At 36.6% G+C, this 11,272-nt stretch overlaps 1 protein-coding gene across 4 annotated transcripts in view; it reads right to left on the reverse strand.

Annotated features, from left to right (window-relative positions):
- uif (sushi, von Willebrand factor type A, EGF and pentraxin domain-containing protein uif) overlaps positions 1–5,784 on the reverse strand; it is a 154,245-nt gene extending 148,461 nt beyond the window's left edge. Inside the window, exons 1-2 of one of the 4 annotated variants that reach the window (XM_067764660.1) lie at positions 5,568–5,784; positions 1,024–1,232 (exon numbers count right to left, since the gene is read on the reverse strand). The gene's annotated coding sequence lies outside the window, so the exon portion shown is untranslated. Of the gene's footprint in view, positions 1–1,023; positions 1,233–5,374; positions 5,451–5,567 lie in introns of those variants that run through there. The other 3 variants (XM_067764657.1, XM_067764655.1, XM_067764656.1) reach the window with 3 other exon arrangements.
- Positions 5,785–11,272: the final 5,488 nt, after the last annotated feature.

Raw genomic sequence — 11,272 nt, forward strand, 5'->3', positions numbered from 1 at the left:
TCGCAATTGCTCCTAAAATCCAGTGCCGTAACAAAATCCTCAAATCTCTTGCCGGCAGCACTTGGGCTAAAGACAAAGAAACGCTCATTACCAATTATAAAGCAATTGGCCAGCCGATTGTATGCTATGCGTCCCCGATATGGTTACAAGCCTAAAGGTTACTCACTGGATGAAAATACGGGCCGGCCAAAATACTTCCCTCAGCACCGCTACGGACTGCCTTCTTATGTCCCCAGAACACCACCTACACAATGAGGCGAGAGTACTTCCCATTAGGGAGAGAGAAATGAAATGCTGAACAAGCAATTTCTGTTGAATACCCAGAAACTTGGTTATCATCTCCGTAAGCATTATGAGGAAATACGGCACCTGAAAACACAGCCGTATGAAGCAAAAAAGCACAAGCAGGTCCTCAGTGATATCCACAGACAGGCGTCGGAATTCTATGTCGGTATCTGCCCGGCGAATCCAATTCTTAAAGAAAAATACCCAGAACTTGCAGAAGAGTAACGCACTCTCCCTAGGGAAATGCGCGTCACTTTAACTCAACTTCGATCTGCATGCTGTAACAGGTTAAACTCTTACCTATCCAGAATCAACCCCGACATACAAAATGTATGTCCTGCTTAGAATGTGTCCCCACATGACACTAACCATCTCTTCAATTGTAATATGGAACCAACACCTCTAACACCCCTCTCACTATGGTCCACCCCTGTGGCAACTACAAGTTTCCTTGGACTACCGTTAGAGTAAATTGACGGCAATTTGTGATAGGTCGCACTTATGGGATGGCGGGCGAAGCACTGCTACAACAACAACAACTTTTAAAATAAAAGTCAACATTAAGTTATAATTTTGACTTTTATGAGCAAAGTCAAATCTCAGTTATTGCATTGGTTTTTTTATAACTTAAATAAAATTTTTACGAATTTTATGACAAAATGTAGTTTGGACTCAGCTTATAATAAGTAACGGGATAAAAGAAAATAATAATAATAAATCTAAATTCTTTCTACTTACCATCAACTCCTTGTGCTATTAAATATGCATAAAAAAAAAGTTGTCCAAGCTACTGCTGATAAAATATTTATTTTTTCCACAGTTTTGCTTTTTAGCTTAACACAGTTTTTTTTTAATTTTAGTGCATGTAATATGTGCTTTTTGAATTAAACACTTTTTCAAGGACTAGCTTTATTGAATCAAAAATATTTGGCCTGCGGCAACTGAAACTAAAATAATCAGACAATTTTCGATTTTCAGAAAGAATATACAAATCTCCGTAAAGTATAATTTCAAAGTTATAGCATAGTTAAAACCATATTTGAACACTTTACTAACACCAACAACAGCAACGAAACGCACTGATTTAACATTAAAAAAAAATGTCATACAAGCAACGCCAGTTTCTACTTCCCTCAAACCTGCCCAACTTGAATATAACGACAATTCAAAAATATCTTCCAAATCAATGTGTGACATATTTTATGGATTCTCTTAAGCATAGCTCATTCGTTTCTTCTATTTTTGTAGCTTATTTATGCATACATAAAGCAATACAAATTTAAATCAAATGTTTTAAAAAATATTAACGTATAAATTAAATGAATTATTCATGCGACAAGTTTTGCTTTCTTAATTTGCCTGCGTTGTGCCATTGGCTGCCAGTAGGTACGTTGATTTTCTACTTTAATTGGTTTTTGTTTTTACTCCCTTTATATTAGGTCGGTTAAATATTTCTCCGCTTTTCATACAAATCTTGCAATCGATTTTTAAGTAACTTCTCATTGACCTACAAATATGAAACAAAAGGAGAAAAAATTCCGTTAGGTGGCGCACGGATCGAAATATTTAGATAAGAATTTGGAAATTTGGTGTTTTGAGATCGATTTTAAAGTAAATTTTCATTGAACTACAAATATGAAACATCAGAGAGAGGTTAAGACACCGTGACAAAGGAACAAAAGGAGAAAAAAATCCCGTTAGGTGGCCCACGGATCGAAAAAATTAGATAATAATTTGGAAATTTGAAAACGGGTTTTAAGTAACTTCTCGATGAGCTGGAGGCTAAAAATTTAGAGCTTAATTCAGAGGTCGATGACACAATACAAAAAGTTTCGCTAGGGGGCGCACGGACTGAGATATTTAGAAAAATCAGTAGGAACGGAGAGAATTTTGGGATGGATTTTTATGTAAGTTCTCATTGAGCTACAAGCGTAAATCTTAACAGGTAAGTTAAGACACCGAGAAAATGTAAGAAAAGGAGAAAATACAAATAAAATAAAAAAATTGTATGCACTTCCTTTATATAAATGAACAAAAACCAGCAAAAAATGTCTCCTTATATAAAGGCATATTCTTGCTAAACTTTGATTTTTAAATTTTTTACATAGAAATTGCAAAAATATTTATGAAAAGTAAAAACATAAAGGTGGAGCGCAATTGATTGACTAATAATATCTCCTTTCCTACCAACTTTCCAATCCAAGAATGTGCGCTCCACTTTTATATATTTACTTCTCATAAATATTTTTGCAATTTCTATATCAAAATTTAAAAATCAAAGTTTAGCAAGAATATGTCTTTATATAAGGAGACATTTTTTGCTGATTTTTGTCCATTTATATAAAGGAAGTGCTTAAATTTTTTTCAATTTTATTATTATTTTTTTTTTATTTCCGTGCGGCACCAACATTCTGTAGAATCTAAAAATTTAATAAACGCTTGTCAATAACTCAGCAAGTGGTCATCGGTATTGGTTTCTTTTATTTATAGACTTTATTCTACCTTTTCTTTTATGGAGCTTTTAAGCCGATAATCGTGGCATACATATGTACTTGCGTAAACTTGTATATGTGTGTATGTATATATATATATATATATATATATGGCGGCCACCGTGGTGTGATGGTAGCGTGCTCCGCCTACCACACCGTATGTCCCCGGGCAAAGCAACATCAAAGTTTTAGAAATAAGGGTTTTCAATTAGAAGAAAAATTTTCTAAGCGGGGTCCCCCTCGGCAGCGTTTGGTAAGCGCTCAGGGTGTATTTCTGCCATGAAAAGCTCTCAGTGAAAACTCATATGCCTTGCAGATGCCGTTCGGAGTCGGCATAAAACATTTAGGTCCCGTCCGGCCAATTTTAAGGGAAAATCAAGAGGAGCACGGCGCAAATTGGAAGAGAAGCTCGGCCTTAGCTCTCTTCGGAGGTTATGGCGCCTTACATTTATTTATATATATATGTATCGATGTTATATGGTGGTGAGTTAATACAAATAATAGTGTTTAATAAAAGTGATAAAGCAAAGAATCAGATGGATAATCAAAAGAGCAATGAAGACTTCGAAATGAACGGATGGCGATAACATAACGCAACATTAAGTGTTACTTATCTGCCGTATATAGCATCCATTGTTCCCGTGAATCACGAAAGCTCCAACTTTGAGGACGGAAAACCTAATCAACTAGCTTAGGTTAAACTCGTCGGCCAATAAAGACCTAATATAGACTGTCACATTTTTGGTGTTTAAAATAACGTAAAAATATAAATTAAATAAGCTGCTCATTAAAATAAATGGCAGTCCGCTATCGTATGGCATTAAAAGGACATAGACGTTATAACACAGCTCCAAGCGATCTATAGCTCGTTCCACTCTGTATAATGCCCTCAAGCCTTCATTTTAGCCCCGCTGATGTGCTTTAAAGAAAAATATTTTACAAAGGGTTTCCTCATGTTTATGTCACATGCACATTTAGTAGGTATAGCAATTATTTAGGCGTGTTTGATTTTTACGATTTTTTGTGTCATAATTTTATGTTATGTTATGGTATCGTATGTTATGTTATATTATGATATGTTATGTCATGTTAACTTATGTTATGATATGTCATGTGTTGTTATGCTGCTTATATTATCTTTTGAAATATTGCTTGTTTTCTTCTTGTTTTCTTTTTATGTTTTCCCGTATTGTGTTGTGTTATGTTTCGTTACCTAATCTCATGTTATTAACTTTATGTCACATTTTTTAATGGTATATACATAATTAAAGTCGTGCTTTGTTATACATACATAATATGCCAGGTTAAGTTACGTTATGTTGTTGTTGTTGTAGCAGTGCTTCAAGTTGAGTTGAGTTGAGTTACGTTATCTTTTCTCGTGCTGCCTATTGTGTCATTTTATGTTATGTTATTTTTGTTATACTACGTATGTAAGTGTATGTATGTTATTTCATGCTATGTTATCTTATGATACATTTTGCGATGATTAGATATGCTTTTATGTATTATGTTTAGCTATGTTGAGCTATGTTTTGTTATGTTATGATATGATATGTTATGTTACGTTTTGTATTGTTATTTCATGTTATGTTATATTATATTACATTATGTTTTATTTTGTTATGTTATGTTATATTGCGTTACGTTACGTTATGTTATGTTATGTTATGTTATATAATGTTGTGTTATGTAACGTTCTTCTCTGTGATTATATATTTTGAATTGCTTGATTTTCTTCTGCTTCAATTTTATTTTGACTAAATATTTTCCGTTATTCTTTTTCTTTTGTTTCTACATATATACATACACACATACATACATACATATATATATATATATATATATATATATATATATATATATAGTTCCATTCCATTACTCCCAATTAAGTTGATAATACAAGTGCAATTCATATTAATTTCATTCCACCCTCACATTATGGTATCAATTCCATCTACATCTACACACATGCAATGTTTAGACATATGTTTTACTGTTTGCCATTTTCGTAACGCAGCACAAGCAAATGTGTGCTATATGCCACAACACAACCTGCCACACACCAATGTACATGCTTATGTAGATGCATATGTATATTGTATTGTATTTACATTGTACCCCATCTTTGCGCTTAACCGCAAGATGTTCCAATCCAACCACTATCCACTGCGTTTAATATTCTACCATTCTCCTGTTTCTCCGCTTAACTTTTTACACCTATTGCAAATTTCTTTATATTATTATTGCATATTTTGAATTCGTACTCTACGCTCGTTCTTTTATGTGTTCACTCAACACTTCTTTTGGTATTTGAATATAAATGCATCTAGAAAGAAAGTTAAATTTTTTTTTGCGAATTTTTAAAAGACCTTTTTTTATTTCACTGGCTTTGTTCGCAAAATGGTGTTGTTGCTGTGGTTGGCGAAATTTTTCTTGTATTTTTTTTATTTATTTAAGATTTCACGTTATTTTTATAAAAACTGTTTTCTTTTTCTTAAAAAAAAAAAAACATTGCAAATAAATTTTCACTGTCCAATTCATACAAAAGACTTAAGAAACGAACTCGCTTTTATAAATTTCCATAGGCAAGCACATACACCGAAAATTCGTTTCTTGCAGCATTTCCTGATCAGAAAATTTCACTTTATTTGCACGGTCTTCTCCAGTAATTTGCTGTTTTTAAGATTATGGTTTCCTTGCGCAAAATTAGTAGCAAATTTATTTCAATATTTTTCTCACAAGAATAAAGCAATCCAAAGCACCAATATTAAATTTTTTATACAATCATACCAGCACAGTATTTCTTAGGATCCGTTAACATATGTATTGGTCAAACAAATATAAAAAAAATATATTTTTTTTTCTTCATTAGCCGTTGCAAAGCAAAGTCTTAATCCGTTTACTGTACCACACCACACGAAGGCCAAACACACACTAAAACTGGCTTGAGAAAAATCTGAATTCCCAATCGATTTAACCAACAAACTAGCAAACAAGTAGCCGGCCGACAAGCCCAACAACAGCAGCGATCCAAGAAGCCACGAAAACCAACTTCACACAGTCGCAGTTAGCCAAGTTGAGTCGAAAAACAAACGGGCTACTGAAGCCGCAAAACAACAACAAAATTGTGCTAAGCAAACACGAAGGCATGAACAAGCACAAATACACTTACAGTTAATATGCTTATATACCTGTACAATAAAGCACTTTTCTGTTTTCCTTCTTTGCGTTCGCCTTCATCTATTCGCCGTTAGACCTCAATGTTGACTGGAGATCAACGAAGAGTTGCCAGTGTATTCGAAAATCAAGAAAAAATATGTGATCTTTTTTGAAGTGTATTCTTGTTAGACAAAAGTTTAACGGCATTGTAATCTTCTGTCTTCTGACAACTTATTACGCTTGATGAAAGTCGCCCAAACCCCAAGAGAAGCTTTGTAGGCTCCCTGTCGGCTTAAGATTCGTTTGAGTTGTATAGAAAGTAAGAAGAGAAAATTCTCACGTGCTTGTTCTTGGCATAGAACCCAAACCTTAAAATTGGCGAAATCGGTTTGTACGACTATGAACTGATACGAATTCAGAGCGTTATTGTTCAAGTGCGAAATTTGTTTCTCGGTATCGTTAAGCCTACCTCACTGTCACCTCTCTCCGCATTGTTCTTTGACTTTCTTTCCTCTCTCTTTTCCCTAACGCCTCTCGCTCTGCCTCATTTCTCACTCCTTTTCCAACATTACCTAGATTATATCTGCATCGATCCCTCGCGATATCGTCCTTTTTTCTAGCTTTCTATCTCCCTTTTCATCCTGCCTCTCTCCTTACCCTCACTTATCTCCTCCTCTCGCTCTGCCTCTCCCCAGCTTCTTTCCGCTCCCGCTCTCTCTACTTTTTCTCGATTTCCTTTTTCCATATCCCACCTCTAACTAGCCCTCCCCTTTTGTTTTGTTTCTCTTTCCGCTCCACTCCTCCTCCGTTTCACTCCAGCATTATTCCCCTAATTTTCTACCTTTTCTCCATTTCCATTTTGACTCTTCCGTCCTCCTTCCCACCTTTCTGCTACATTTTGGCTCTTACGGCTCCCTTCTAACCTTTCTCCCTCTACCTCTACATCTATAGCCTCAAATAGACAGATCTTATATCCAAGCCTAGGCATGTACCGAATTTTATTTTAAAGAAGACGTTCTCGAATAGCTAGATTTAGAGCCCGTTGGGGGTAACGACCTGATATGATTAATATTTATACTATACCTTTTTAGATGGTCTGTCATTTACCAGCTTATATACGGACTAATTCCTCACCTCGGCTGTGTGTTCTGTATCATTCCAAAGATTGCTGGCCAGAATAATTCACCTAATTGTTTCGGGTCCATGAACTAGGTGAGTGCGTTTTGAAGTGTTTTTGAAGCAATTAACGCCATATATTGTAGGTATATTCCGTACTGGACAAGGAAACAGAAAGTCCATCACTTTTGCTCAACACGGAAACTGCCTCCAGTATAATGAAATTTTTATGTGCTCATCATAGTAGAGTTCAAATATCTTACGAAGTGTATCATAGCCGGCGTACCAAAATGACTCAGTGTTTAGCCTCTATAATTTTCCAAGTACGACTACAAAATTGTCTCCTTGGAAGGGCCTGTGGAAGCTATTTTCAAAAAAGTCCCCATTTACTAGTCTGGCAGCCTGAGGCATGCATTTGAAAGCACACCTCCGCCATCCATATCACTTTCACGCATCTATAATCTTCGAATAGGGGTCTCAGCGACTAGCAGAGATGCAATACGTCAGGTCTTATTTCACGCCCATAGCTAAGACTTGCACAACATGGTTTTAACGACCAGGAACAATGATAAGTGGCTTCCTTCTTGGCAGGTTAAATAAAATAATTCCCTCTACTGTCATCTTTGCAAAACTTAGTTAAATATCTTACATTACCAACTCCAATAGTGAGCCAGGTCAAAACATCTCCTATACAATTGACCCCGTTTAATTAACAAACTCTTCCAAAGTAACAATAATAAGTTCGGGGTCATAAATTTTGACCCCTCACAACTCAAATGAGCCTTTATTTGTTTTTTTTTTTTTTTTGCATTCCTTTTTATTTTAGAAATGTACAACGAAAAGTTATGTAGACAACCACAAACTACCTAGCAAGGGAGAGTCAAAATTGTAACCAAGACCCATAAGAATATCCATGCAAGACGAATGGTGGCAAAAGTGGAGAAATTACGTGATAAGACAAGATGAAATAAAATAACTGCGGCGAATTTGATGTTTGTGCAGCAACAGGTAAATAGTGCAAATTCAAAAATAAATTACATATACATTACATACATACCTGCATAAGAATGTACGAAAAAAGAATGAGTCGTAAGCGAGATTGGCGGAAAGTGTTGGCATAGAAGAAATTTTAAAATTCAATTTCTTACCAAACAAACAATGGCAGCGTAAATTTTGAGGTAAAGCAAAGTGTGTGAGGTGTAATAGTGCATGCGCGCATAGTAATATATATATGATGGTGTATGTAAGTGTATTGGTAAGTGAATTTATAAGAAGGTGCAAGCAAGCATGCACTAAGTTGGTAAATTGGACTTGTATTTTTTTATTTCGTTTTAAATATAGGTAAGCAAGTGTCCATGTAAATATATATAAAGGATCGAAAATAAAAGTTCCTTGAAAACAAGTTCGAATTCTGAACGGCAAATATTCAGTTTTCTCATTGTGATTTATTATGGAGATTTATATTTTTTTCTCTTTGAATAACAGATATTTGATGACAGAAAAAATATATCTCCCAAATAGATATCTATCTTAAAGATTGGATTGGAAAATTGGATTGTATTAAAATTATCATTAAATTATTTTTAGAGGTATTTTTACATTCTTCTCCTATTTCAATTTGCTAAGCAGGATATCGGTTAGTATAGAGTGATATAAGTAAATTGGCTACGCAGATTTCTTTGTGGTTGATTTGTTACACACTGAAGCGGCTCTGGTGATGCGTCATATGTTTTTACATGCTGGATACAAACCCTCCATCAGAATTTGCCTAACTGGTTGTGGTTCGGCTATAACCTCAATTTAAACTTAACACGCTGGGAAGAAAGAACATTGCCTGCGTCCAAGTACATGTGTCGCAATAGTCGATCTATTCTATTGTGGCAAATGTTACCATCACTATGCTGCTAGTAAATAATCACGCAACAACAAAAACATGAAGCAGCCACTCTTATATACGTGTCCACGTTAAAGCTAGCAACACTTATGTAGAAGGCGACGAAGAGATATCTCACACACACACATGTAGTCATCAGCCGAAATAGTTACTCAGACATACACACGCATATGGGTTTTTTTTGCGGGGAGGCTGAAAAACGCCTAATGCACCATAATTGATGCCGCCACAGCAACCGTGTGTCCGTAGACTAAAAAACAGCCCCGTTCTGGAACCGTCGCCCACCCCGGTACCACTTTCGCATTCCTTCAGCGTAGCGTTCCATATTTCTCATTTTTTAAGAGCCTACTGTTGTCCCTGCGTCCAGGTTCCCGCTATTTGCTCTGAGTGTCCATTTAATCGCCACTGCTTCGCATGCGCATTTCTCTGCGCTCCCTCTCAGCATCCATCAGGCGTGTCATTACTATAAATGCCATTTTGCTCACTGCAGTCCATCACTCTTTCCTGTTGCACATATGTGATACTAAATTTCTCGTGGTAGGTTCCTCTCCAAAGACTCCATGCAAGGTGAGTCTTTCTTCGTGGAAACGGGGGCAGTGGAACATGACGTGTTCTGCGTTTTCTAACTCCGTGGTACACATTGGGCAATGAGGATCTTCCTATATCCTACGCTTCCATAAATACTCTTTGAAACCGCCATGTCCATTCATTATCTGCGTGAGATGGTAGTTCAGTTCGCCGTGCTTCCGCTCATTCTATTGAGCTACGTTCCAAACTAGTGTGAAAGTCCAACGCCCTTCACTCGAGGCCTCCCACCGTTCATGCCACTTAGCTATTGTTTGTGTCCTTGCTCTTTTCTTGTCTTCTTCAGATGGTCGCTCGATATTAGTGTTATACAGATCGGCCATTTCGCTTGCCAGTAAGTCCACTGGGATTTTCCGGGTTAGAACCAGGATTGCGTCATCGGACACCGTCCGATAAGCACTTGCTATTCTTAAAGAAGCAAGTCGGTACGCTGCTAATATATATTTTTGATGGGTCTGTTTAGATCCATATCACACTGGTGCTGCGTATAATATTATTGAGCTGGTTACTGTGGACAATAGCTGACGTGTAGCTTCGCTCGGACCACCAATGTTAGGCATTATTCGCATAAGTGATCCATTAACTTTGGTAATTTTCTCCCCCACCGCTCCGAAGTGCCCTTTGAAAGTTAACTTAGAGTCAATGTGCACTCCCAAGTATTTTAAGGAATCCTTTGAAGTAATTTGGTGATCCCTGAAAGTTAAGACTAACTCGTTCGCCGACCGTTTGGAGCTTACTAATACCACTTCCGTCTTTTGGCTAGCCAACTCCAGTCCCGTATTGGTCAGCCATTCCTTTATTCTTGCTACGGCGTCATTACATAATGCTTGAAGCAGGTCCAGTTTCTTGGCCACTACAACCACTGCAATATCATCAGCATATCCCACAATTTGCGTGTTTTCTGGTAGATCAATCTTTAGCACCCCGTCATACATTACATTCCAAAGCGTTGGACCGAGAACAGATCCCTGTGGGACGCCTCCTGTGATTTTGTACTCTTTTGCTCCTTGATCCGTGCCAAAGAGAAATACTCTGTCTTTAAGATAGCTACCTATTATTCTGCGTAAGTAAGCTGGAGTGCCGAAGCTTTGCAGCGCTGTCATTATCTGCATCCAGTTCGCAGTGTTAAAAGCATTATTTCCAACATAATCAGTGCACAGAACTTCCTTTTATTTTGGCCTCCAGATATAGCTTCTCTAGCTATATTGACGACACGCATATGGCTATAAACTACAAATATACACGTATATAGCTAGTAACTAAGCAGGAGATACAAAAGTTCTAGAAGGTGACACGTCTAGACCTTAGAATAAATATGCGAACGAAGCAACGGAGAGTATAAAAACGGCGCAAGCTATCTTAATTTTGGGATAATTTGACATAAACGCGATATAATTTTAGGAATGAATTTTGGATTGTTTTGGAATATTTTGAGATTGACTGATTTTTGGAAGCTCGAGATGATTTTGCCCCAGTTATGGATATTTTGTGAAACTGGTTCCTGAAATGTATGACTTAAAATTGGGGCTTAGGTTGGATTTTTTCTAAATTTTCTAAGCATAGTTTCTGGACCATTCCAGTGTATGCCTTCGGAAATATTTTAGGATTGTTTTCGGAGTTGTGACTGAAAGCTATCCTTTGAATTGAAGACATACATTTTGTCGAAACTCTTTTCGGGATGGCTTCTATACCATTTCATTGGTTTACTTCGAAGTCATTATGGGATTTGTTTTGCACTATT

Source organism: Eurosta solidaginis, chromosome 2 (genome assembly GCF_040869045.1).
Source record: "Eurosta solidaginis isolate ZX-2024a chromosome 2, ASM4086904v1, whole genome shotgun sequence".
NCBI classification, from domain to species: Eukaryota; Metazoa; Arthropoda; class Insecta; order Diptera; family Tephritidae; genus Eurosta; species Eurosta solidaginis.